Raw genomic sequence first — 27,160 nt, forward strand, 5'->3', positions numbered from 1 at the left:
ACGCGGAGGGCACATGGTACCTGGTGGCCGGCCGTTCATCGTGCCAAATGGACGATGCAGAGCAGGCCAGTTGGGTGAGTATCAGAGCCGGACAAGACTCGCGGCTTCAGCTAATCTCGGTGAAATAAACCAGCACGTATATATAGAAATTGCCATAAAACCATTCATGACTGAAGTACCGCTCATATAACTTTTGTACATACCTTTGAATGTCAACCGCTTGATTAACCCGAGACATATCATGAGCCAACTATTGTATATTCGTTAATGAATCATGGGCATGGATAGTTGTTGGTACAGTAAATCATTTATCGACTTTAGTATGAGTGGGTAAGAGTATAAGACATTTGAATGTTTTAATATTAAGTGTTCCTTATTACATTGTTTGGCAATAATAATGTATATAACATGTTTGCGATGCGAAGATCCAATGAACATGTATGCACGTTTATACTGTGGTAAAAAAAAAAAATTAGATCTGTAATGGTGTGTGACATAAGTTCTTTTTCATTCTAGGTATGAGGAAGATCATTTGTAATTTGTTCAATGATTAAGTTGGATTGCATATATAACATTTTAAAAAATTATATAATAAAAATAATTAAATAAATGTATACTTGAAAAATATTAATAACAAAAATATTCAATGTGTGTTTATATATATAGAGAATAAATTCCTTTTTAGTGAGGGAGAAATGTACTTCACTTCTTAATATAGAGTTGATAGAAAATAATATTATTGACATAATTAAGATGAAAATATATCAATAACAAAAAAAACATTTTCATGTTAACTATAAGTAAAATAAGTTAATGCTCATACTAAAGAAAATAAAGTAATCTAAATTAAAAAATTCTTATATTTTCACATTCCACTAATATGGAGATGCCTAATTTATTCCATTCTTAAGATGGAGTTGATATATAGATTTAAAAAATATTAATAATAAAGAAAAAATTAATGTGAATTATGCATAAATATTTCAATATGCATGTTGAGTAAAAGATTTTAACATCCTAACATATATAGAGAATTTGTATTTCATTAATATGTACTTATCGCTTGTACTTTAATTCTCCATTACTATGGAGATGTGTAATTTATTTCATTCTTAAGATGGATTTGATATAAAATATTTTAAAAACATTAATAATAAAGAGAAATTTAATGTGGGTTATACATAAAATATTTGAATATGCATGTTGAATAAAAGATTCTTACATCTATAAAGAGAGAAATATTACTTTCTAATTCAAAATATGGGTATAACATTTTTAAAAATATTAATAATAAAAATAATTAAATATATGTATATAAGAAAAAATATTAATAACAAAAAAAATTGAGTTGTCTACATAGAGAGCGTTTTGATATATACCATTTTAAAAACTATTTATAACAAAAAATATTCAATGGAGAGATAATAATTGCATGTATTAAAATTTTAATGTATGAATCATAAATAAAATATTTTAATGTAATCTGCTTATTTTTTCAGCACGAAAAAAGCTATATATATTTGTATTATGTTCATCAAAGAAGACTGTACAATCAAAAACATATATATATATATAAAAAACTGGCTTCTATGGCAGATATGAATTCAAAGCCACACAAAGTAGAAAGGGCTTAGAAATCTATGTGTGGGAGAGAAAGATATAAAATAAGAATTTCTTATTATTAAAACATTCTATGAACATACTGGTATAACATATATCTATCTCTACAAAAAGCTAAAAAAAAATCAAATCTCTTAGTGTAAATATCTCATTTTCACAAAATTGATCCCTCCCGATACTAAATTTATAGTCGCATGGATCTATGGATTTACTAATATTAAAAGAATGTTTTTTTAATATAAATTTAAAAAAATAAATAATTTTTTTTAACCGATTCGTTCTTTAAACCAGACGAGTCACACGACATAATTGTCTTAGCTCATTAAAATATTTTACATCTAAAATATTAACGGTAAAAATAGCCCAATTGTATACGCTTTCTATATGTAAATTCATTTCAAAGAACACATCCTCTACATAATTGTAATTCACATAACAAAACAAATCGTATATCCCTAGCATCCGACTAAGATATGTTTCCTCCGTTCAACATCTGGTCAAGAAACTTCTCCATATTCGTGTATGAAGATCCTCCGACCTTGCTTGCTACACTTGCGCTATCCCTAACCTCCAATATATTTTTCCTCATCATCTTTACTTTCTCATCCTCTCGATTCATCAGTCTCGTCACCAATGCCTGCACGTTTTCTTTCGAGACCTCCTCGGGCATCTCGAATCCTATCTTCCACACATGATCAACAAATCTCCTGTTTGTCTGCTGCTCCGAAAAGGAGGGCCAACAGATCATGGGAATGCCCGCGCATATGCTCTCCACTATGTGCTTTCCACTATGGAGTTCCATCGGCTGTGTGTCATAATGCGATTTTTTGGAAGCTTTTTCGGTGGGGTTTTCCGGTCAAAATCCGGCAGCAATTTATTGGAATCGCAAGTTTGATAGTTAATTTCTGCACAATCAAAGCGTCCCAGGGGTTTTTCAGGGTGCTGAATCCAAATATGCAATTAAAAAACCATTTTAACGGCAACAAATCAAAATTTAACCTCAATTTCTTCCTCCGGATTCCGTCACTGGAATCTCCAAAAAATCGCATTATAGACAACTCCGTCAGAAATCCCCCAACCGAGGGGTGACACAGCACTCTATATTGCGGCGCCCAACTGACAAAGAAGCCACGGTCCTTGCTTCTCTCGACGAAATCCCGAGGGAGCACAGCAGACTGCCCCTGAACGAGGTCGGGTCGGATAGCCCACAAGAAGGGTTGGTTGCTGGCCTCCAATCCCCATGCAAACTCTATCAACTCTTCATTTGTGAGAACTGCAATGCTCCCAAAGCACACATACATCACAGACGATAATCTCTGTTTGTCCAACCAATCAAGGCACTGAGTTTCCTCTTTCCATAAGTTGGTGTTCACCGCTGTATCGCCTGCCGAGAGTAAAAGAGGACCGATGGACAGTACTTTTCCTGACAATTTGTTGTTGAGGTCCCTCAACACGGGCCCCTCTAAATCATCGAAAGTGTTGAGCAAAACCAGAGAAGCCTGGAGCGTGTTCTGTGCCTCATTTTTCGCGTGTTGAAACATGAAATCCGATGAGTCTGTGACTGTGAGGAAACTGGGCAGATCTTTCAGTCGCAGTTCTGTCATCCCTGGAATACAAGAGATGAGTTGGGAATTGCATTGATTGCGGATCTCCTTCTCCTCTGTTCAAACAGTTGAGCACCCACGAGATGAGTGATAAACAATTTGAACATGACCTACACTACTGCAAAATATCATTCTTGCTACAAATCTTAAGGCACTCCAGGTATTACATGACAAAATCATCAAACGTAGCTACTTAATAAAATAACATAACAATCGACCTTAACATCATTAGATTCTATCTCACATGATTGATTGATAGATGGATGCATGGAGTTGGAAACGTGCTCTTACTCATATTTCTAACACCCTCGTTTGAATCCCCTTGCTCGTAGGCATATTCCTAACACCCCCCTTCACCTTCCCTCAAAATTCACCTTAGCTTGGAGATAAGATCCCGGTGAGTAGTATTGTGATATCGTCCCTCACCCACACTCTACTTTTGCTAGGAGATAAGATTTGGGTTAGTATTGTGACGTTGTCTCCCACGTACATTCTAGATCGCATTTTATAGATTAGTATAGCTTTTATGGGTAAATATGTTGTATTCAAAAAAATTTAAAAATTGGTTAATGTCTCTTAAAATATTAAAATATTAGCTTGAATATCTAAATTATATATAATTTTTTACTAAGATTAATTATTAAAATATAACTATGTATTGTTATATATAATTTTAATGGATAATAAATTATCATATGATTATCATATATGTGAATTTGAATGGATCATAAATTTACCTTTAGCAAAAAAATATTCTACATTAAATTTCCAAATTGAGTAAAATTTTAATTATTTTTACATTTACTAAAGTCCATACCATCTCTTAAATGAAAAGAAAAATGTTAATTCAACACAAACAATAAAAAATATTGATCCAAAATCTTTTAATATTTTTTTTAATTAAATATTTTTAAAATGAATCTTTAAAAGGAAAACCATATCATATTTATATATTAAAATCTTTAAAGACAAATATTTCCACATCAAAATTCTAATATTTGAAAATAATAAATTAATGTAGTTTTATTATAAAATTTGTTACTATTCCAAGTAAAAAAGAATTAATTCTAATAATAATATTAAATCATTAATATTAATATTAAATATCATATTATATTAATATTTGGGATACTAGGCTTGGCTTGGATACTTGGATACTCGACTCGGCTTGGTTACTCAACTGCGTTAAATAAAATTTGTTACTATTCCAAGTAAAAAAGAATTAATTCTAATAATAATATTAAATCATTAATATTAATATTAATATTAAATATCATATTATATTAATATTTGGGATACTACGCTTGGCTTGGATACTTGGATACTCGACTCGGCTTGGTTACTCAACTGCGCTAATCGACCGCTTGGCTTGGCTACATTGATCCTAATTGGCTACTCTGTTTGGATCCCCGGCTACTCAACTTAGCTACTCGACTTAGCTACTCGGATACTCGGTTTGGATCATGGGCTAATATATTAATATATTATTAAATTTAATAACTTTGAATTAATACAATATTAAATTTAATATAATAACCAATTTGTCATATTATAATATATATTAATATATCATGTTATATATAAACTCTAGATATATATGGAGGGAAGAACAAAAACAGAAAGTGATAGAGGTGGTTAGATAGAGGGAGTGACAAGGAAGAGATGGAGATAAAATGAAGGAGGGGGAGGAGTACGAGTGAAGAGAGACAGAAAGAGAGTAGTGAGACGGGGAGAGAGAGAAGGAGAAGGAGAGGGGGAGGGAGATGGTGACAAAGTTGGAGGGCAGAGAGAGAGAGAGAGATGGGGGGAGAGAGACGGAGGTATGATAGAAAGGGAGTGAGGGGAGGGACCATAGAGAGGACTTGAGAGAGAGGAAGAGAGAAGGAGGGATAGAGAGGGACAGACAAAGAGATGGAGTTGGAGGGGAGAGAGGGAGTGCAGAAAAAAGAAATGGAGAGAGAAAAGTAGAGAGGGAGAGGGAGTGAAAAAGGAGAGATGGAGAGAGAGTGTGTAAGTTTTGGGGTGAGATAGAGAGACAAAGAAAGAGAGATTGAAGGGAGGGGTGAGAGAAGGAGCGAGGGAGGGAGATAGTGACAAAGCTATTGGGCGAAGAGAGAGATAAGGGAGGGGAGTCAGAGGGAGGTGGGAGAGGAAGGGAGAGAGAAGGAAGAGAGAGAGGACGTGAGAGAGAGGAGAGAAGGAGGGAGAGAGAGATGGAGTTGGAGTGGGAGTGGGAGAGAGAGGGAGGTAAAATGAAGGACATAGAGAAAGAAAGGTGGATAGGGAGAGAGGGAGTGATAAGGGAGATAGAGAGAGGGAGAGAGGAGAGCAAGAGAAAAGAGTAATAGAAGGGGGAGAGGGAGATAAGGGGAAGAGGGATGGATAGGGAGAGGAAGAGGGAGGGAGAGATAGCTAGATATGGGGAAAGAGTGTGTATGTTTTGAGAGTGATATAGAAAGACAAAAGAGAGGCAGAGGGAGACAGAGATATAGAAGCGAAGTGAAGAGAGGGAAGAAGAGAGAGATAGAGAGAGGGAAGGAATGAGGTAGATATAGATAGATATGGGGGGAAGTGGGGTGGGAGAGAGAGTGTTTGGGGGGTGAGATAGAGAGACAAAGAAGGAAAGATGGTGGGAGATAAAGATATAGATGGAGGGGGGAAAGAGGGAACAATATTCCTTGGACTAGACGAATTGATTTCAATGTAAATGATGATTTGTAATCCTGTTTGATTGCTTGCATTATATGAATTGATTTTAGTGTAGATGTCCATTTCTAATTATATTTGATTGATTGCACTAGTTGCATTGGTGTTAGTGTAGATGTCGATTTATAATCCTTATTGATTTCTTTCTATAGATTAATTGATTTAAGTGTAAATGGCGATTTCTAATCCTATTTGATTGTTTTCACTAGATGCAATGGTTTTAGTGTAGATGTTGATTTCCAATCTTAATTGATTGCTTGCACTAGATGCTTTGATTTAAGTGTAAATGTTGATTTTTAATCTTATTTGATTTCTTGCATTAGATAGATTAGATATTTTTAATGTTGAAGTTGATAATATGGAGTGGGGTGGGGGGGAGGAAAGAAGATTTCTTGCACTAGATGCATTGATTTCAGTGTAGATGATGATTTCTAATCCTATTTTATTACTTACACTATATCGATTAATTTCCATGTAGATGTTGATAGAGAAAAGAATGGATAGATAGCGAGGGACACTATTAAAAACTAATTAGTTGTCAAAATTTGTGATACCTAGACTTAAAGTGAAATAGATATGCAAAATCAATCCTCTTGCAAAGTGCAAATTAATCCTTCAGAAGATTGTCTCGCTTCTTCATCACCAACTAATTACTAATAGACAATTATACATAATCAAAATACATTCAAAACTACAGACATTCAAAATTACTAATAGATAATTACATACAACAATGTATTCAAAAGCTTTATGATAGGAAAAGATATATTTATAAACATTCAAAATAAGCCAAAATATTCTTGAAGGAGATGTGATAATCGTTTGAAGAAACAAATAATGTAAATATTTTCTAAATATGACCACTCATTAAAATAATCAAAAGTACATTATTTCTTGATTTTGCAAAATATAATATAGATAAAAAAAAAAAAAAAAAATCATCAAAATATTCTTGAAGGAAATAAATTATTTCAAACACTAGCAAAGAAACAAATTATTTCAAGAGTAATCTCGACGAAATAAATTATTAGAACTACTCTTCAAGATATATTTAGCAATACTTGGAGAGACACTATTAAGAAATAATTAGTTGTCACAAGTTGTGATACCTATAAGTAAATGAAATGGATATACAATATCAATCCTCCTGCAAACTATTGACAGGATTGTCTCCCTTCTTCATCACCATCTAATTACTAATAGATAATTACATACACATAAAAATATAACAAAACTATAACATTCACAAACATTACCATCCAAATCCAAACACATAAACACGCAAATCAGTCAAAGAATCCAAAGATAAATGCATAAACCATTCAAAGCAAGCAACACAAACTAAATTAAAGAAGAGCATGATATGGTCATATCAATCAAAGAAAACATAATGTGAATTTTGAAGCTAATGGCAAACGTATAGATAATAATGATAATCTAAAAATGTGGCATTAATGTGCTCAATTGGAGCCAACTTAGATCCATCTAACACTGGATCTATCATTCGGCAAGAGGGGTCAAATCCTTCGAGATGTAAATATTTCCTCAAGTTCTACACTCCAAAAAGAAGGTTTGCACCTCGAGGGATTTGATCCCTCTTGGCACATGATAGATCGTGTGTCAGATGGATCTAATCTTGTTCATACTGCATTTGAGGTAGCTTCCTATCAAGACCTTTTGTCTCCTAATTTTAGAGCATGAGCCATACACACTCTAGTTTCATAGTGCATTTTAGGCAACTTTCTATCAAGATCTTTTGGCTGATGATTTTAGAGCATGAGGCATATAGAGCTTTTAGATCATGTGGATTCTATAGTATTAAGAACATGTCAATTGTAGATTATTAACTTCATTTGGTGAGTGGTTCCAATTTAGTGGTTTCACATCATTGTTCTCATTTCACGAATATTCATGAGGGTTTTCGACAATATTTTATTTAATTTTGTAATTGACAAATATGTAGTAAACATTAAAAGTAGTTAAGTAAATATCATTCTCAAAATTACATTGAGAAATTAGGGTCAACGCCTTTCTATTGAGGTTCATCATCAAGATGAACCCCTACTAAGGTTCATCATCATAATAAAGTTAGAAAGAACGATCAACAAATCTAATATTTATAACAAAAATACAATAATAGAATTATAACAATCACAAAAATAATTATTATAAAATTAATATGAAACATTAAAGAATTCTAATAAATAATAATAATAATTAAAACAGTTTAGTAATCTATTTATTAAATTTTTTTATTTTTCTAATAATATCACTAATATTAACTAACTATATAGCATAAAAACAAAAACACTTAATCCTAATACTTATAGATACTAATTCAAAACAATAATCAATATTAAATTAATATTAATATTTATAAATGTTTATGGATGGGTTTTGACCGAGTATGATTTTAACTTTATATTTTATTTTAATTTTTTTTATTGCATTTTATTTCCAGTTATTATTATTTATTTTTACAACTGAATATAGATATTATTGTTGAGATGGATAAATATTAATAAATAAATATTATTGATTTATTAATATTTTTATGAATTTATATTAATTTAATATTGATTATTGTTTTGAATTAGTATGTATAAGTATTAGGATAAAATACTTAATGGTCTATACTTAGTTAATATTAGTGATAATATTAGAAAAATAAAAATAATATAATAAATAAATTATTAAATTGTTTTCTTTTAGTATTATTGGTCAGAATTTTTTAACTTCCATTTTAATTTTATAATATTTATTTTAGTGGCGGTTATAATTTTACTTTTGTATCTCTGCTATAAATATTGTATTTATTGACCTTGCTAGATTTATTAATCTTGCTAGATTTATTGATCTTACTCTCCAGTTTGTCCTGATGATGAACCCTACAATCTTGTTAGATTTATTGATCTTTGCTTTGATCATGAATCACAAAAGCCTCCAATTTGAGATTAAAAATACTCGTCATTGTATTTTAATTTTTGTTTGTATAGCTCTTACATGATGAGACACCTCAATTTAGGTGGTAGGGAAAGTATTCACCTAGAATTTTTATGTTGATCGAGGATCTTCACATACAAATATTTAAATGATTTTCTATTTAGGTGGTAGGGAAAGTATTCACCTAGACATTTTATGGTGATAAAGGATTTTCACATAGAAATATTTAAATGATTTTATGGTTTTTACCTAAAAATTTAAATTATAATTGTAAATTAGATAGGTGTATATTTCTAACAATATCAGATAAATCATGGTGATATTTATTATCTATATTGGACCATATGTTTATGTGTAGGGAGATCACCATCTTGGTATTTGTCAATCCCTATAATAACAAATTTATTATGATAAATGAGGATGATCCATGATGCTAAAACAAAGTATAATCAAACTAGTTGAAAGGAAAATCATGTGGAGGATTAAAATCAAACTATATTTGTGTATTATACCAACATGATGATATATTTAATTAATCACGACTTTTATATATATATATATATATTTATATATATATATATATTTATATTTAACCTTTAAGGAAATACATTGAGACTGATTCTGATGGTTTTATTGGGTTGGGAGTGTGATGTACTTACCCGCTTTTGTTTTCAAATTTATAAATTTGAATTGTACAGTGGGGAAAATTCTTACAAATTTTGAATCAATTATTCCATCCATAGCCGTAAACAAAACCTCCAGAAATTCAACGGTCCTCTTTTTTAACTCCATAATTTCATGAAATTTTCGATTGGTGTTCCTCTCACAAGGCGGTTTATGATATTTTACAACTACACACATGGCACTCAGCATACACAAAGTCCCATTCTTGAAAAGGTAGTTAAAGAATAATTCATTCAATAGGGTTGCCACGCGTCATGCAAGACTGTGTAAATTTGTTCAAGGTACGGATGCTACTCGTGATTTTTTCTTAATCTCTATTAAACATTATCAATCCATATTTTTTTTAATGGTAGAATAAACATGAAATCATATATATTCTTCCACTTTGATGCTTAATTCTAATGTTACATTGTTGCAATAAAATGTAAGATTTATATGACATTAATTTTCTATCGATCTTTGTGCCTCACAAAGATCGAGAACTTTTTGGTTTTGTGAGTGGATGTATATTTTTCAAGAAAATGTCTACACAATGACTCCTTTATCATCTTATGATCACAACTCAGTGATTTGGGATAGTTCCTTAAGATATCCAGAGGGGTATGCAAAGGCTTTTTGTGAGTGCATCAAAATTACACTCGTTTTATTTCTAAAAGATCCATCTTAATCTCAACGGAATTTTCAATATAATTCAAGGATATTAGAAAAAGATATACACATTATTATTAATTCCTATTCCCTTCGGGGCTGCAGGGACTATTGTAATCGGTTCACGATAGTTTCATTTCATTAGTCCTGCACAGAAACCAAGTTAATTAATCAATTTAACTTAATGTTTTTGGGTCATATTTTATAAAATAACTTTAAACACTTTTTGAGTAACGTATGAGCTTCATCTAACCGCCATTAGAACCAATCGACAATTTAAACATCTTATTTGACCTCATATCGAGGTATGATGTACTAAAAGTTAGGATAAATTTCAATTGGTCTCCAATGTTTCACTCTCAATTAACTAATACTAACATTAGTCTGGCTGGCATTTCATGTTTGGGAATTAAGAAGATAATTTTAAACCAAAAAAATTATGTTGCAAGGCTACAGAGAATTCGCATATTTGAACAGGTGTTTAAAACTTTGCATGGCAGTACCACTTGTCTTAAATTCCAGTGATCTTTACCCTACCATATGTTATATTGCAGTGCTATCCACATAGAAATATTACCCTCTTCAACGCATTAATAGTGGATGCTACAACGATTGTCACTTTGGGGGAATGGTAGGTCTGCGTTTCCTCGTTATGCCTATCCATGCTTGTCCGTCAAGTGCTACCTCTCATTCTCTCATTCACAATTAGAGTAAGCAACTCAAAGCTCTGGACCGAGCTCAAATCTCTGGACTGAATCTATGGATTGCACGCGACAGAGCTTCTTCGTTTTCCACCGACCATCTTTTTCTACTGGGTGTACTAGAAGATACAGGCCAAGCATAAAACATTCCTCTGCACCAGCTGCAGAAACAACAGAGGATTCAAGTTTCTGTTTCGAATTTGTGGAATTGCGAAAAGATGGGGATGGATGCCGGCGATTCCCCTCCAGAATCACAGTTGGAGTATGCGTAATGGAAAAGAAGGTGAACTGCGGCATGATTTAAATTCCTGGTTTGGACGTAACTTTGTGGTGCTTTGAAAATGCCCTTGCCTTGCCTTTAAAGTTGTTTTACAAATTCACCTGTAGATTTTCTTTCTCAGTCCATTTGACTTTAATTTTAAATTTTACTGGAAAGAATTTTAAATTTTCAGTTCACGAGAACCGATTTTTTTACTCTGAAGAATCTTTAAATTCTCAAGTCAGATTGAGAATCGAAAATATTTGTATTTGTGTTTTTTCTGGCAAAATTCTTTTAATTTTACTGGAAAGAATCTTTAAATTTTCATGTCCATTTGAGAATCGAAAATATTCGTGTTCACGTTTTTTCTGGCGTGAGTCTTCAAACGTTCCTCTGTAGAATCTTTAAAATTTCAAGTCAGTTTGAGAATCGAAAATTTTCGCGTTCTGGTGTGAATCTTTAAATTTTAAGTCAGTATTTATGTTCGTTTCTTTTACCTGGCGTAATTTTCTGAGAGAGACTCTGATCTTAATATCGGTGCATTGTGCAATTCAGTTAAAGATTTAATAGGAATGATCGAAATGACAAATTCCTTTGAAATCCGGGTTCAGGATACAGAATGATGAATCCTTGTGCTAAACATACTTTGAGAACCCACAGCTTAACTATCATAGCTGCTTTAAATAAAAATAATTGTATTGAGAGCTGCATTAAATAAATAATAATTATATTTCAATAGATTTTTTGGTATTCAACTACATTTTGCTTCTGCTTATTATAAAATTCACCAAAGGGTCTTCCTACTTTTGTTCGGTTTGGTTCGCCTTTTTCTTTCATAATCTCACCCCCTTCTCACACACTATGTCGAGAATGGGATGTTGGTACCAGGCCAGAGTTGGTGTAGCTCTTCCCCTTCTTTCTTGGAATTTCTGTTTGTGTTTGGTTCACTTTTTTCTCTCATAATCTTACCCCACCCTCACACACGTAAGTCAAGAATGGGGTACCAAGCCAGCGCTGGTGTAGCTCTTCCCTTCTTCCTTGGAATTTCTAGATGGAAGGTGGAGTGGCTGTCAACCCCAAAGGAGTGTTTGGTTCACTTTTTTCTCTCATAATCTTACCCCACCCTCACACACGTAAGTCAAGAACGGGATGCTGGTACCAAGCCAGCGCTGGTGTAGCTCTTCCCTTCTTCCTTGGAATTTCTAGATGGAAGGTGGAGTGGCTGTCAACCCCAAAGGAGCCTATGAGATTCGATCCAAAGACCTCTATGGACTTAGCAAAAGAGCACTACCAATGGAGCTAACCCTTGGGCTCTATTTGGTTCACTAAAGGAGACTTTACCTGTCTGCATTTATTTGTTGATTGAACTTGCATTTATTCACAAATTTAGTTATTGTTTGCTTTATGTAACTCTGGATCATGTTAGGGCACGATTTTCACATTTGTTGATTCCTTGCATTGGTCCACTTTTGATGAACTTGTGAATATATAGTGATGACATGAAAATTTTATTGGTATTAAGGCCATTTTTCACTGACTGTTAGAGTCGGAGGGTCACTTTATAAACACTGATATTTCAGATAAAATTAAATAATTAAAACACCCAAATGAGTTTCTTGAAACACCTCCTTAACAATATTAGTATACGATTAACATCTGCAGGATTCAATCAAATTTATTTGATTTCAACCTTTCATATGGACAGAAATTAGAATGGTGTTCCAAATGGACAAAATCAGACAATACACTTTACTTTTCATTGACTTACTTTTGTCAAATGGGCATAAGCAAGGTGAATTATCTAACTTCAAAGAGAATTCAAACTCTGCTTGTAAATTATGCATGCACTCATTTAGAAGAAACTTTAAAGGAAGCACTAAAACGATTACAAATTAGTAATTTGGATTCTCTGCTTCTATATTGTACCTATTTCTTATGTATTGTAACTATAGCAGTTGGGGCAATCCCAAACTAGCTCTTTCTTTCGTGGAAAGAAGGCGGCCAGGAATGAAAATCTGCAACCAGAGGGAAAGAAGGCAGCCACGAATGACAATCTGCAACCACAGGGCAAGAAGGCGGCCAGGAATGACAATCTTCAACTAGAGGGAAAGAAGGCGGCCAGGAATGACAATCTGCAACCAGAGGGAAAGAATGTGGCTAGGAATGACAATCTGCAACGCACCTGTCTCCGATGCTATATCAATCTCTCTCCTCTAATTCAATCAGTCCAGGCCATCATTACAGTTATGGCAACCATTTTTGAGAAATTTAGGAGTATGTGAATAAATAACATGTTCGGGAAAATATGTGAATAAACGTGCATCTATCAGGTGACAACATGCGGAGCCCATGCAAAACAAAACGAAACATGGATTTATTTCTAAGGATACTTTCCCACTAACGACATATTTCGGAAGAGGGAGACTGACCGGAAAAGGAGCTATTATATAAAGGGGTGTTGCACGAACCAGTTTTATTTATCTCTTTTGTTCAGGGTTGGGGAACAATGTCGGGTTTCAAAGAGTATTCATGTAATCATGGAGGTTTTATTGATCTCTTCTGTTTTTTTCAGATCAATTACTGAAATATTTTGTTTACTGTATTCTCTATTCTTGATTACATCTCTTCAGTTTTTTCAGAGAAATTACTAAAATCTTTTATTTACTGTATTCTCTATTCTTGTTTACAACGTTACCACTTGCAGAAGTTAACGTTATCCATACCATAATCAAGCTTCGAAAACTTTTCTTGACCTTTTCAGATGGTGTTCTCGTCATTTCAAATTATGCAAGTATTTTAATGTGCCAAAACAACGTATGCAATAAATCTTGGTTAAACCAGTCATTTGGTAGGATAAAATGACGGACTGACAGAGAATTATACAGATAGTTTAGTTTAATGTTGAATACTCAATGAATGATGAGTAGATATGCATGGAAACAGATACAACTTGCTGCTGCTGATAATGAAATCCCTAATCTGAGTTGAAAGTGATTGATCGTTATCCCTTTGATTGATTTACGAGTGCCCACTATTATTTAGCGCTTTCTGCACTGAATTTTATACAAATGTTCACATCAGATGGTCGATTATATTGCTCATAGAATCCCAATTCAATTCTGTGAACTATAGTTTTTTCTCTGCTACATTGTGTTTGTATTCAAATTACCTATTGTAGATCGTTTGGGTTAATGCAATACTTGGGTAAAAAGGGGCTTCTGCATATGTAAGTTTTCTTGGACTTTCAAGAAAATATTGGGTTGTTCAGAGGAATGACTATTCTTCCTGCCAGTTCTCTACTTGATCAGCTTTTTTGACAGAGAGCTGGCCCATCTGGTTTGTGCTTTTCTTTGCTCCCTTGGAAATTTCTTTTGGTTTAGAAAAAGAAGCAGTTATGGATTATCATGGCGGTTTTTGTCTTTTCTTTAAATTATGCTTCAGCATTGTCCTTTTGTGGGTCATTTGTCCTTCATGTTGTAGAAATGGACTACAGGGGTTATGCAATAATGGGCATTTGGATTGCAGAAGCTTTGTTGGCTATGCTAGGGAATACATCAAATTTGATAGCAACATTGGAGGAGAATGATCTTTTTTTGTCTTACGGGTATTCAGCCAGAATTGATATTGAATCACCAGCCATAGAATCAAACCCAGACCACATGTACATTTTCAAGCTTGAAACTTGCATCCTATGACTGTATTAAAGCTTAGATTCTTTCGCTTCAGCACAAGTAACTAGTTTTAACTTGAGGCAGGGACTTGCTGCCTCGCAGCTTCCCTTGTTTTCTAATGCTCTGTATTGCACCTATTCTCAAATTAAATAGACTTGGTTGTAGTTCAATGCATTAATAGGGCGTACTTTGTTAAAAAGGGAATAAAAATGAAATACTAAATAGTTCACCATTTCATTGAAACTTCATAGGTCATGAATGCCTATGTTGATGGCTACTTTATAATATGTGAGATTGTTTCCAAATCACTGCTTAGTCTAGGCAATATGGTATCTGAGATAAACAAGTTGTATTTTTGTGAATATATAGCCTTGCCTTTTGTGCTTGCAAATATGGTGTCTCACAAATATTCCATGTCATCATCTCATGGGAGAAGGAAACCCTATTTCACTCAAGACCTCGTCACTCCCTCCTAGTGTATAAGAGGGCTTGTCAACCTACGGTTGAAGTCATCCTAAAATATTTAAGTGGAGATCAATACTAATCATTATCTATCAATTTTGTTTTATTTTATCAACTGATCCCTTTTGGTTTCATTCCTCCACCTTGTAGTTAAAATCGGTCTTTCTCTTGTCATTTTATATTATGTTTTCCTTACGTTTTATTTAGTGTTTAGTCTTCTTTCCATGTCTTTTGTCTAAAAAACCCCATGTCTTTATTCGGTGAGAAAGATAGCTTGCAAATATCCCATGCCATTTATGTCATGGAAGTGATAACCCCAAAATTCATTCATGTCTCCCCACTTATTCTTTAAGCATGGGTACACTTCCCAATTTTGGCTTTCAAATTATCAAAATGTGAAAGTCATCACCTTATATGTCATTTCTTTTTTCATTTTTCCAAGAGTTTCCTTATGATTTTATGTATTTTTCATCATTGTTGACCTTCATCTTTATGTTCTTGTCTCACATAATATTTACATTAGGTTTCATTTAGTGTTTGATTTTACTACCTTGCAGCTTGTTTCAGAAACCACTTACTTTTGGTAGGTATACGAATTATCGCATGAATATATTCCATGTCACTTATATTATTAAAGTGGGAAACAACAAATTCATTCAAGTTTTCCTTACTTCTTCCTTGTGCATGGGAAAGCTTGCTAATTTTGTGTTGTAGTTCATATGAAAGGTGTTAAAGTGGTGACAAAGTCATCTCCTTGCTTATCTTTTTTGATGACTTTATACCAATCATTACCTTTAAGTTTAGTTTCCTCTATTGATTTCTCACCATCATCTCCATCATCTGCTTCTACATAGTGTTTGATTTGTATTTAATTTAGTGTTTAGTCTTATTATCTTCTGGCTTCTATCATCGATCATCATATTTTGGTGGGTGTAAGGATGATAACTTACAAATTTTTCATGCCATTCATTTCATTGAAGCAGGAACCCCAAATTCTTTCAATGGATCATCACTTATTTCTTATGTATGGGTGACTTTGCTAACTTGTTCTTGCAAGTTGTCATAGAAATTTTAAATGGTGACTAGTCCCTCTACTTATTTGCCATTTATTTTGTCCTTTTACTAAGTGATCCCATTTTTTTATTGCCTCCACCCCGTTGTTCACCTTCATTAGTCCTTTCTCATTTTACATGGAATTTACCTTATTATTCTTTTAGTGTATGGTTTTGTTTCTCGATGGCTTGTCTTCGAAGCCATATATTGTTTTGGTAGGTGTAAGGATGGAGGCTCACAAATGTTCCATGCCACTCATCTTATCGATGTGGGAAACCTAAAATTCATTCAAGGTATCCTCTTTTATTTCTTATGCATGGGTAGGCTTGTAGATGCAACATCCCTTTCATCAACCCAAAATTTGTAATGTAATTAAGAATATATAGTGTTGGAGAACCAACATTGATGCTATGATTCCAAACCCTATTGTATGATGTATTATTTATTTTTATTAATAAAAATGCTACATATGATGAAAAGGGACAACCAACAGATTATGATGCCTTGATGACGAGGAAAACTTGACTTAAAAGGAAAAATAAAGCTTGGGTGAATATTTCCCTTTCATGTGATGGTTAGCCTTCTCAAGAAGTTGAATGTTTGCAATGATGAAGGGTCAAGGTGTGATTATAAAAAAAAGAGGGAGGAGAAATCAAGTGGTTCTTCTTCTTGGTTCTTAGGCTTCTAGTTTTTCTTTGTTTTATTACTCTCTCATACACCTCTCTCTCTCTCTCTCTCACTTAGAAAATTTTAATTGGAAACATGATTGATGAGATAATATAGTGAGGTTAAGACATTATCACTAGTTAAGATTTATGATTGATATGTTATATGATAGTAAATTAATGTGTTGTAGTGCTTATCTTTGGACTAGATGGCTCTGAGGACTACTAATGGTCATGATTGTGTGAGGTAGATAGAGAAATAAAGAGGTGAGGGTAAAGGGACTACAGAGATCAGAGGAGGAACCCATTGTACTATGCATACCTACATGTTATTTTTGTATGTGAGCCTCGTCAAAGATGGAAAGGTTGATCACTAAAATTTCCTGTGTGTATATGTGAGGGAGAATTTCCTTTATGTCTAGTGCTAAATTATAATATGAATTTGAGTTTTTTGAATACCCCTAAGTTAAGTTCTCGTCAAAGCATCAAGATCTCACATGGGGGTGTCCAACTATGAGAAAAATTGTAGCACATTTGAGCCTATGGTGGGAATGAACATTGCTCACCCTATCTTAGTTTCAAATATTTTTCTAGCTGTAATAGATAAATATTTATTTATATGTTAATGATACTTATAGCATAGATGGTTTAATGACATGCATGCTTGTTTATTTCTATTATGTCATTTAATTTATTGATCTTGGAATTGGTTATTACAATAAATTTTTAAATTAGATAAGTGCAGTCGGTTTGAATTCACTTGGCATTTAAATGAATTGGGATGCATCATAAATGCATGGCAATTTTGGTAATTGCATGTTTTCCATGTTAAGTGCGTGCCTGATTTTCTTTAATATCCTTTATAGGCTATAAGTCCCAAATTTGTCCTCTGATTTGAATATGTCAAGGAAGATTTTTTGGTTCATTCTTAGAGTTTAAACTAGGAAGCCAAAATGTGATTTAGGAGATAAAGAGGTCATCCTCACATTTTTGCTATAAATTTTTTTTAGGAGGTTCCAGAGGTTGAAACTTGGACTTTATTAAGGGGAAATCTCACATACCATTTGGTTCAATTTTTATACATTTTTTCACTATATTTTTGTATTTATGATATGAGGAAGTTGCGTTTCCTGAATGCTACTTTAAACAATTCATCTTGGATGTTAAGCTATAATATTTTTTGTAAGGTTTGACAAGCAAAATTGAATCATATTAAAGGAAAATATTGTTGAACATATAGTTGAATTTTCAGATATTGGTTCATTATGTTTAGGAAAAATGATATGAGGAAGTTGGGCTTCTTGAATGCTCTTGAAAACATGCTTCAAATAGGCCATCTTGACATTATTGCTATAAATTTCATTTTGAGCTGTTGGATACCTTGAAACATGGAGGAGACAAAGAAGATATCTCAATGAACATCTGTTACAAGTTTCAAATATGAGATTGCCAAAATTTAGGATATATTCCCTAATGAATTTGGGTCTCCTAAACACTCTTGAAGTTGCATGAAAATTGTTCGAATAAATGGCTAAAAGGTTTCATATTTGATTGCATACAAAGTTATTGATAAAATACCTCAAAGATAGAAACAAAAAAATTTGCATGGGTTAGTCTTATATTTCCGTAAGATATATCATAGAGTGGTATCAGAGCTTACTGTCAATGTAGTAAAAAGAAAAAGAAAATTTTAGGTACCTTGTAACCTATGTAAGTCATTAATGGAATTGGGCATGTGGCAACATAGTATCAAAGCTAAGGTTCGACATTGAACCTAGATGGGATCAAGTATAGAAAGGAATTTAAGTTTTAGATTAATATCCTTGCATGCATGTGTACTTGTGTGAAACTATTTTGTTGTATTTATGCATACAATAATGTTACCTTATTACTAACTTGAGTTTGGTGCAAAAAGATAAACATGCATGATGCTGACTAGATTCCCTAAAATAAGCGAACATAATTGCAAATGTTTATGGCTAAGTGATTGAGGCATGGTTATGACGGGGCAGCCCTTAACTTATCACTTGATAGTTTTAATAATTTTCTTTAATGTTTTGAGAATTTGTCATATGGTAGTAAATAATAACATAGGCATGATAAAATTGCAAGAAATAAAATAGTTCAAAGACGTGTATTTATTGAATATGTATTAAATAATGATATTGTAAATGCATGAAGATACTCTAGTTGCATACAATAATGTATGAGCATGCATAAACACTTAGAATAGTTTTTTTATCATAAAATGAATCAATTGAATGATAGTGGTTAATGGTGAACATGTAACTAGGAACCGTTTGACAATGTGATTGGGAAGCCAATGAAGGTGTTGCATGTAGCCTTATGGAATCAAGGTCTATAGAAGATAAGGTGTTGATGACAAAATGGTACAAGTAGCACTTATCCATGTTGATATGTATGCTGTGATAATGTTGTGAGTGCACTTATCCTTAGTTTACCCGGTGGAAGGTGAGAATGTCGGAGGGAGGAGTGTAGGGAAAATTGTTTGTGTGTGGAGCCCGGAGAGTACTTGGAGCCCAAAAGGAACATGAAACTCCTATAAGCCATAGGGATCTGAGAGACCCTTGAGCAACCAAAGTTTGAGACCTTGGAATGATAATGGCATCGCCCAATGGATTGTTGTGATCCGATAAAGGGGTTCACTACCTTGCATCAAGTGGGTTGATGGTGGGATGTGAGACTATTGGTTGGAGACTACCAAGGTTGATACCTTGACCTTGGTTATGTTCAATATTGCTTGGTTATGTATCATACCTGGATCTTGGTAAGATAGTTTCTTTGTGGAGTCATGGCCTATCCTAAGAATGAACCATTGTTGAACAAAATGGGAGAAGAAGAGCCTATGACTAAGATAGCATAAGAGGTTTGTTACTAGTAAATGATTTTCTCTAAATAAGTGTTCTAATAATTATAGATTATTACTCTTGAATTTTTTGCACACTAAGGCATTATCTGAATGCCTGATTAAGTGAATGAAGGAATGATCGTGTTCTAAGAAAATTATACTAATATAATGTGTGTTGATATATTTTATATCCATAAGTGTGAAATGGGGAGAGACTTCATAGGTGTTATAAGAAATAAATTTGGGTTGTGAGCTTGCTAATATTTTGAGAAAAAATATTTCTTTGTTTAATAAAATCTATATGTTTATTCATGTGATTGAAATTCCTAATGAGTTTAGAATTTTTCCTTGTAGAGTTGAATTAAAGGGAAAATGTGGATAAATGATTAGTAAAGAAGGGCTTGATTGGGTCAATATGAACTAGATGGAAAGTGAAGTCACAACTGTGAAAACTAATTAAGGAGGGGTTTTCCCTTAACTGAAAATTCTGCTTGGGTAATATATTTTATTTATGAAATTTACGTAATACAATAAGGTTAACTAATGAATTCCATGTCACATGGAATGTTCATATGGAAAGTGTGAAAGAGTGATCTCTTGTTGTTAATTACCACATGAAAGAAAGTCATATGCTTATTCTTATGCTCATGATACTTGTCATGTGAACGATTGAAAACAAGAGAGGTTGAAAATTTAATTTAAAAATAAATGTATATGAATGACATCGAATATGTGAAATTATGGAACATTCCTCACAAGATGTATATGCACATGTTTTGGTGTAATATTGAAGGAATTGTTTGAATGTGTAAATTGGATATGTAGTGAAAATTCACTTTATTAATATTCATTGAAGATTGTGTAATCAAATGAAATGTTATGGTTGTGACTAATATGTCAGGTTGAGATCATTTTAGGGGTTGTTGAATGTTCCAACGTCAACTATGCTAAGAACCCAATTGAACTCCTTGAAAATATCTTAGCTAAGAATGCATGCGACGACAACCAATTAAGTAGGGAAAGTAGCAAGAAGAGGTAAACAGGTAAAGAAATTGGGTGAAAGAAAATAAATTGTATTTGATATATTTTTCTTTTTAAATAAATGTATGTATTTCATGGATGCCCAAGAAGGGGTATGCTTAAGGTAGAAAATTGTCAACACAAAAGTATTTGGTAAAATATTAATAATGTGTGCATGAAATGAGCTGCCACATTGAACAAAAATTAAGCAAATGAATAATACACTCATGATATAATATATTTTTGGTAATGCATTGAAAGAATGCATGAAAATGCGGGATGCTTGAAGAAAATGTACGGACTACAATGGTGTTCATGAGTATTTGCCTAATAGTTTGAAAGATTGAGACAAGTGACCATATCATATAATGTTGAGCTTTTTGGTAAGGTAGATGTAGTTGAAGGAATTTTTTTTCCTATTTAACACGAAAATTGTATGGAAGTGTTGATATATGAAAGTAAGTTTTCTGTTCAGTATTAGTGGGTTATGGAAAAGGCAAGAATTCCTAAATGTGTAAATATTTCTAGAATATTTGTGATGCATCCATGAGTTACTATCACGTGATTTGTTCATGAGAATCATATTATGAATCATGATGATACATATGCTTGATGCAGTGAGTGCATGAATGCTTGTATGAGAATCAATTACATGATTGAATATCATGAAAAGAAATAGCTTTTAATAATTTTTAGGAATTATTGAGTAGTGGAATGAGTGGCATGAATCCCTCATCCTACAAAAAAAAGTGGAAGCTAATTACTTATGAATGTAGAGATACGAATCTTTCAGTTTTGAACCTTTGGTCGTTGGAGTAAATTTTTCAATGCATTACGGAATTATTGGAATGATGCTGATGTAAATAAATAATTCATCGATAGCTTCATTTCAATTTATTTTTAAATCAATTGAAAGTGATTGAGTTATTGTGTATATAATAATTATAATATCACTTTAGGGGTTGTTATAAATATTTCAATGGAAGGATTTTATCTACAAAAACTTACCACTACTTGATTGATTGAAAGTAGAACTTGTAGTTGAATAACCTTGGTTATGATAATGAAGGTTGAGTGCTACCATATGTAGGAGTCAAACATCATGCAAACAATCTCATATTTATGAAATCTAGTTCCTATATGAGGTAAGTTTGAAAAATAAAAGAAAAATGAAGAATTACTTATTTAAATTATTATGATTAATCTCATGGAATCTATATGTTTGTTATGTAGGGAAGATGATGATCTATCAAGGAAGGATATATACTAGTTTTGAAGTTAAAAATAATACGTACAAGGCCATTATGGCGACATTGGGACCCTATGACATATATTGATCACAATGAGTTATGATACGAAAAATATTTGGTGATATTTAGAGCAAGCCATAGGGATGCCTTAGTTGTAAGACTCCATAAGTATTGAGACTCTTACTATGCAAGGAATCCTTTCCAAAGAATGGATCACTTGAGGGACTTGGGAGGGAGAGAATGTGATACATGAAATTGGAAGTTGTGTGACTGCAAGGAATGGGAGACTTGAATGAATTGGTTTTCAAATATTCATGTGCATACTCATTGAGATGAAAAATGCATGGGGTGTTGAAGAAAAAAAATAGTTAAGCTTGCTCCATGTGGAATCCTTGTGAAGCAATGGACAACTATGAAGGAATGTGTTGGAATGCAATTAGGCTTAGAAGTAACTAGATCATGAAAAATAAATGAATTTTCTTAAAGTAGAAACTACGGACATGGAAAATATCATTGAAATGAATGTGCCATATCCCTTTGTTTGCATAGAATGGTTCTACAAATAGTAGAACACTGAGGACAATGTTCCTTAATTGGGGAGGAGATTGTGACACTCTTTTCACTACTGAAAATTTTGTAATGTAATTAAGAACGTATAATATTAGAGTGTCGTCATTCATACTATGATGTCAAATTTTGATACTAAAGGATGGATTGAAGTACTTGGGCTTTAGGATTAAAGTAGATGGATATAAAATTGCAGACTCGACTTGGGTGATTACAAAGGTGGAAAAAATATTAAACATTTGTTGCCATCAAGTACTCTCCAGAGCAGGTAGATCGGTGCTCATTAAAGCAGTGCTGGAAGCAACCCTGATTTTTTGGATGTCTCTGGCCTGGATATCCCAAGGTATACTACATAGGATTCAATGAGTCTGCTGTCACTTTCTATGGAAGGGTCACAAGGAAGGAAAACCCTATGCATGGGTCAAATGGAGTAGGATTACAACTCCTAAAAAATGGGGAGGTTGGGGCTTAAAACATCTCCCTGCTTTTGCTCAGGCACTGGAAGCAAAACTTGGTTGGCTACTCCTGAAGCACAAGAGCCTTTGGTTGGAGGTGGTCACCTACAAATACATATGGCCGAGCTCTGCCCTGGATTGGCTAAGACTACCCACATGGAACAGGAAAGGTATATCAGTGATCTGGAGGGCTGTAATAAACACCCTTCCCATCATAAGGAGGGGCCTCATATGGAGGATTGGAAATGGTGGGTCTATCCGCATTGGGATTGATCCATGGATTGGTAGTGGGAACTCCTACCAACTTCCACCAGATCTGATTACTCTGCTCAACCACAATGGAGTGCACTACATTGCACATCTCGGGGACCCTCACAACACAACCATTTATCAGCAAGCATGGAAAACAGGGGAGGCATGGGACATTCCAGACCAATGGCAAAGGTAGTGGAGGAAATACTTGCAGGCACTAATCGAATCCCATGTGCGACTAAGGGACGATGAGGATGACCTGATCTGGGGTTTTGCAAAGAAAGGGAACTACTCCCCTAAGGATGGTTATGATATCATACATGCTGACCACAAGCCAAATAGCCTGGAGAGTTGGTGGAGTAATATATGGAAGTTAAAAGCCCCACCGCGCACTCAACTACTGATGTGGAACATCATCATGGACAAAACACCATCTGGATCCAATCTCAGGAAACAGGCATATCAAGGACCGACTTGGTGTGTTTTATGCCGTGCAGAGGAGGAATCGAACCAACACCTATTCCTCTCATGTACCACAACACAACAGATCTGGGCACAAGTCCTACATACACTAAAAATCCCATTTACCTGGATCGGTGATGATATTCCTACTGCCTGGAATAGGTGGTGGGAATTAGCAACAATCCTGAGAGCTTGGAATCCTCTGCTTTTGGTTTGCTAGTACACATGGATGTGCCAGAACAACATTATTTTTACGGGGAAAAATATAGTCTGGCCACAGATCATACCTAAAATATGTACGAGTTACTTGGAAATCCTGGCTGAGGAACAAGTAATCAGGACCTGAAACATCACTCCGGAAATCATAAACAAAGAACACCCCTGGGTCGATTTCAATGGAGCAACACAAGAACAGGGTTGTGGTGGAGGCATAATCCTTCATCTAACTGAATCACATTTCTTTCACATCTGCATGGGGTTGGGAGAGGGCACAAATAATTTTGTGGAGCTGCTCACACTCCGACACCTCTTATACTTTTCTTTACACAAACATTGCAAACAGTTACAAATATATGGAGATTCCAAGATAGTTATAAACTGGTTCAACAACTTAACAACATGCCATGCATATACACTCAGAACTATTTTGGATGATATTTTATTTCTCAAAACTCATTTTGATCATGTCTCATGTACTCATATCTACAGGGAGCGTAATGAAGATGCGGACAAGCTATCAAAAGAAGCAACACATCGTCCTCGAGGAGAATGGCTGATTACGGAGCACTCACCTGAGCGGATCTATCGCTTCTTCCACAGACCATATATGGAACAGGAACTACAGAGGGCAGACAGGCCCTAACTTATCAGTTTTTTGTTTATATCTTTTTGTCATACAGAAGAGCAATCACAAAGGGTGAAATTTTGAAATATGTAATTAATTTGTATATGATCAGTTGCTAACAATATACCCATAAGAGGGTCATTTTGTAGTACTTTACAGTATTTACAAACACTTCATAGTGATCACGATCATGGTACTTGCATATGCCTATGGAATTTACAACATGTAAATTTCACAAATTAATGAAAATTACAATATTTTCTCCATGAAAAAAAAAAAACTTAAATAGTTGATAAACACGTGTCAACTTAAAATATTGATGCTAACAAGAAACACAATTGTAGCAACATGGTTAACAAGAATTCAAAACACTAAAATCATACACTCTCTTTCCATTATAAATATATCTATCAACATAATTAAACATACACATACTATTCATAACTCAACATTAAAATCTAACATCTCTAAAATATAAAAACACCTATCTATTTTTCTATTTTAGCTTGCACTAATTGTTTTTCTACATACCCATCACAATCTACAATCTGAGTTATCTTTTATGAAAAAGAAAAGAGGAAGAAACCTTACCTAGAGAAAATTCATTTAAAAGGAAACATTAGTTTAAGAAACATCAACAGGCCTACACAAAATGCATTTAAGATCACTTTCCCATTATTTTCTAACTGAAATGCTACACAAGAGCTAATGGGGCTTGTTACTGAAAATCGCTTAAAACTGCATACCTTTGATGGGAATATAACCTTCATCCATGAGCAAAGGCATATGGAAATAAGCAGAGAAACCACAAGCACTGGGCGTCCAGAAAGCAACCCTTGGAATACCATATTTGTCGGCCATCTGCTGCATAAAAGAGAGAACACCATCTGCAACAATGAAAGAGATGGGAGGAACATCGATCTCGGAATGCTTCATATTTTCAATGATTCTTTCCACGTTGGGAGGGCCATGTTTCACCAGGGACTCGCAGACTTCGTCTAGCTTGAGGGTGCGAACGTGATCGGGTGGAAGGCCATCGGGAAAACTCTCGAATCTCATCTCCTCAGTAGACTTTGGATTGAGGCGCCGGTGGTTGAAATCTGTGTTAGCGAAGGTGACCAGAACCTTTCTGGATATCAAAATCTTGGCCAGCTGCATGAAGGGATTTATGTGACCCTGAGCGGGAAATGGGAGTAAAAGTGCATGGTGTTTAACACTTACCATCTTTGCAAACCAAGAACCAAAACCAGGATGAGTTTCCAGGTATTTGGGACCGGAGTGGCTTGGTTTACAGATATAATAGGAGAAATTTTCAGATTTTTATCAAATTCAAATATAAGTTTCTAATCTAAAATAAAACCAAGTTTCATCACTAATTTTAACCTTAAAATTTTAATATTTAAAATAGTCCCACCACTACTTCATGTGATTCGATCCGTGCTTCTGGTTAATCCGATTCAAGTTGTTTCCAAACAAAAAGGTCAACCCCGCCTCGTCCGGCCCAATTGCCTCACCAAACCCTCGAACATCTGAATAATACTGCATCTGTATTTCAAGACGCTATCTTTCCCCGGAAAACGTTGATCAATTTTCGAGAGGAAAGCATGGTAAAGAGTTAAAATTTACTAAAAAATCATAGAAGAAGAAAGTTAAACTTTAATAAAAAAAAAATCAAAATTAAAAATTAAAATGATGATTCCAGAAGTACTTCAAACTTATCACGGAAGAGAAATCATTGTTTAATTTTACAGAAAAGACATGGAACTTAAAATAAAAATATGCTCAATAAAAAATGATTTTCATTTTTACCAACTAAAAGTTAAAACTCAATAACAATAACAATAAATAAATAATAATAGAAGAGACTATTTTTTGCACAAAATATTGATTAATATAATGGATTGATTAATATAATGGATAGAATATCACATATATTTCCTAGTTTGGACAGTTGGTTGCACCATATTGTAGTGGTGTTATTGTTTGTTTATTTGTGAACAAGTGCATGCCAGTGAGAGTAAAATATAATAAAATGTTAAGAATAATATATAGTCTAATATTGAAGAGATATAATATCCCTAAATTAATGTAAATATTTAAATATTGTTAATTTTTATATTTTATTAAAATTATATTTCTAGTATAACTGTTTATAAATATATAAATTTATATAATTTAGGTGTTTATGGCATAAATTTACACATATATTTAAAAGTAATAAATAACAATAAGTTAAAAATTAAAATATTTGTTTATGTAAATTTAATTTATATATTTGAATCAAATATTACATTTCTATTATAACTATTTATAAATATATAAATTTATATAATTTAAATGTATATAGACAAAAGCAAAAAGTAACATATGTCTATTAAAAAAAATTAAAATGATATAAAATTTTATATATATACATATATGTGTA

The 27,160-nt window shown here is 33.4% G+C and overlaps 1 pseudogene; it reads right to left on the reverse strand.

Annotated features, from left to right (window-relative positions):
- Window positions 1–2,086: 2,086 nt before the first annotated feature.
- On the reverse strand, window positions 2,087–25,959 carry LOC149263448 (7-deoxyloganetin glucosyltransferase pseudogene; annotated as a pseudogene).
- Window positions 25,960–27,160: the final 1,201 nt, after the last annotated feature.

Source organism: Pinus tabuliformis, chromosome 6, assembly GCF_031772625.1.
Source record: "Pinus tabuliformis cultivar Carrire ecotype Pingquan chromosome 6, CPIR1, whole genome shotgun sequence".
Classification (NCBI taxonomy): Eukaryota; Viridiplantae; Streptophyta; class Pinopsida; order Pinales; family Pinaceae; genus Pinus; species Pinus tabuliformis.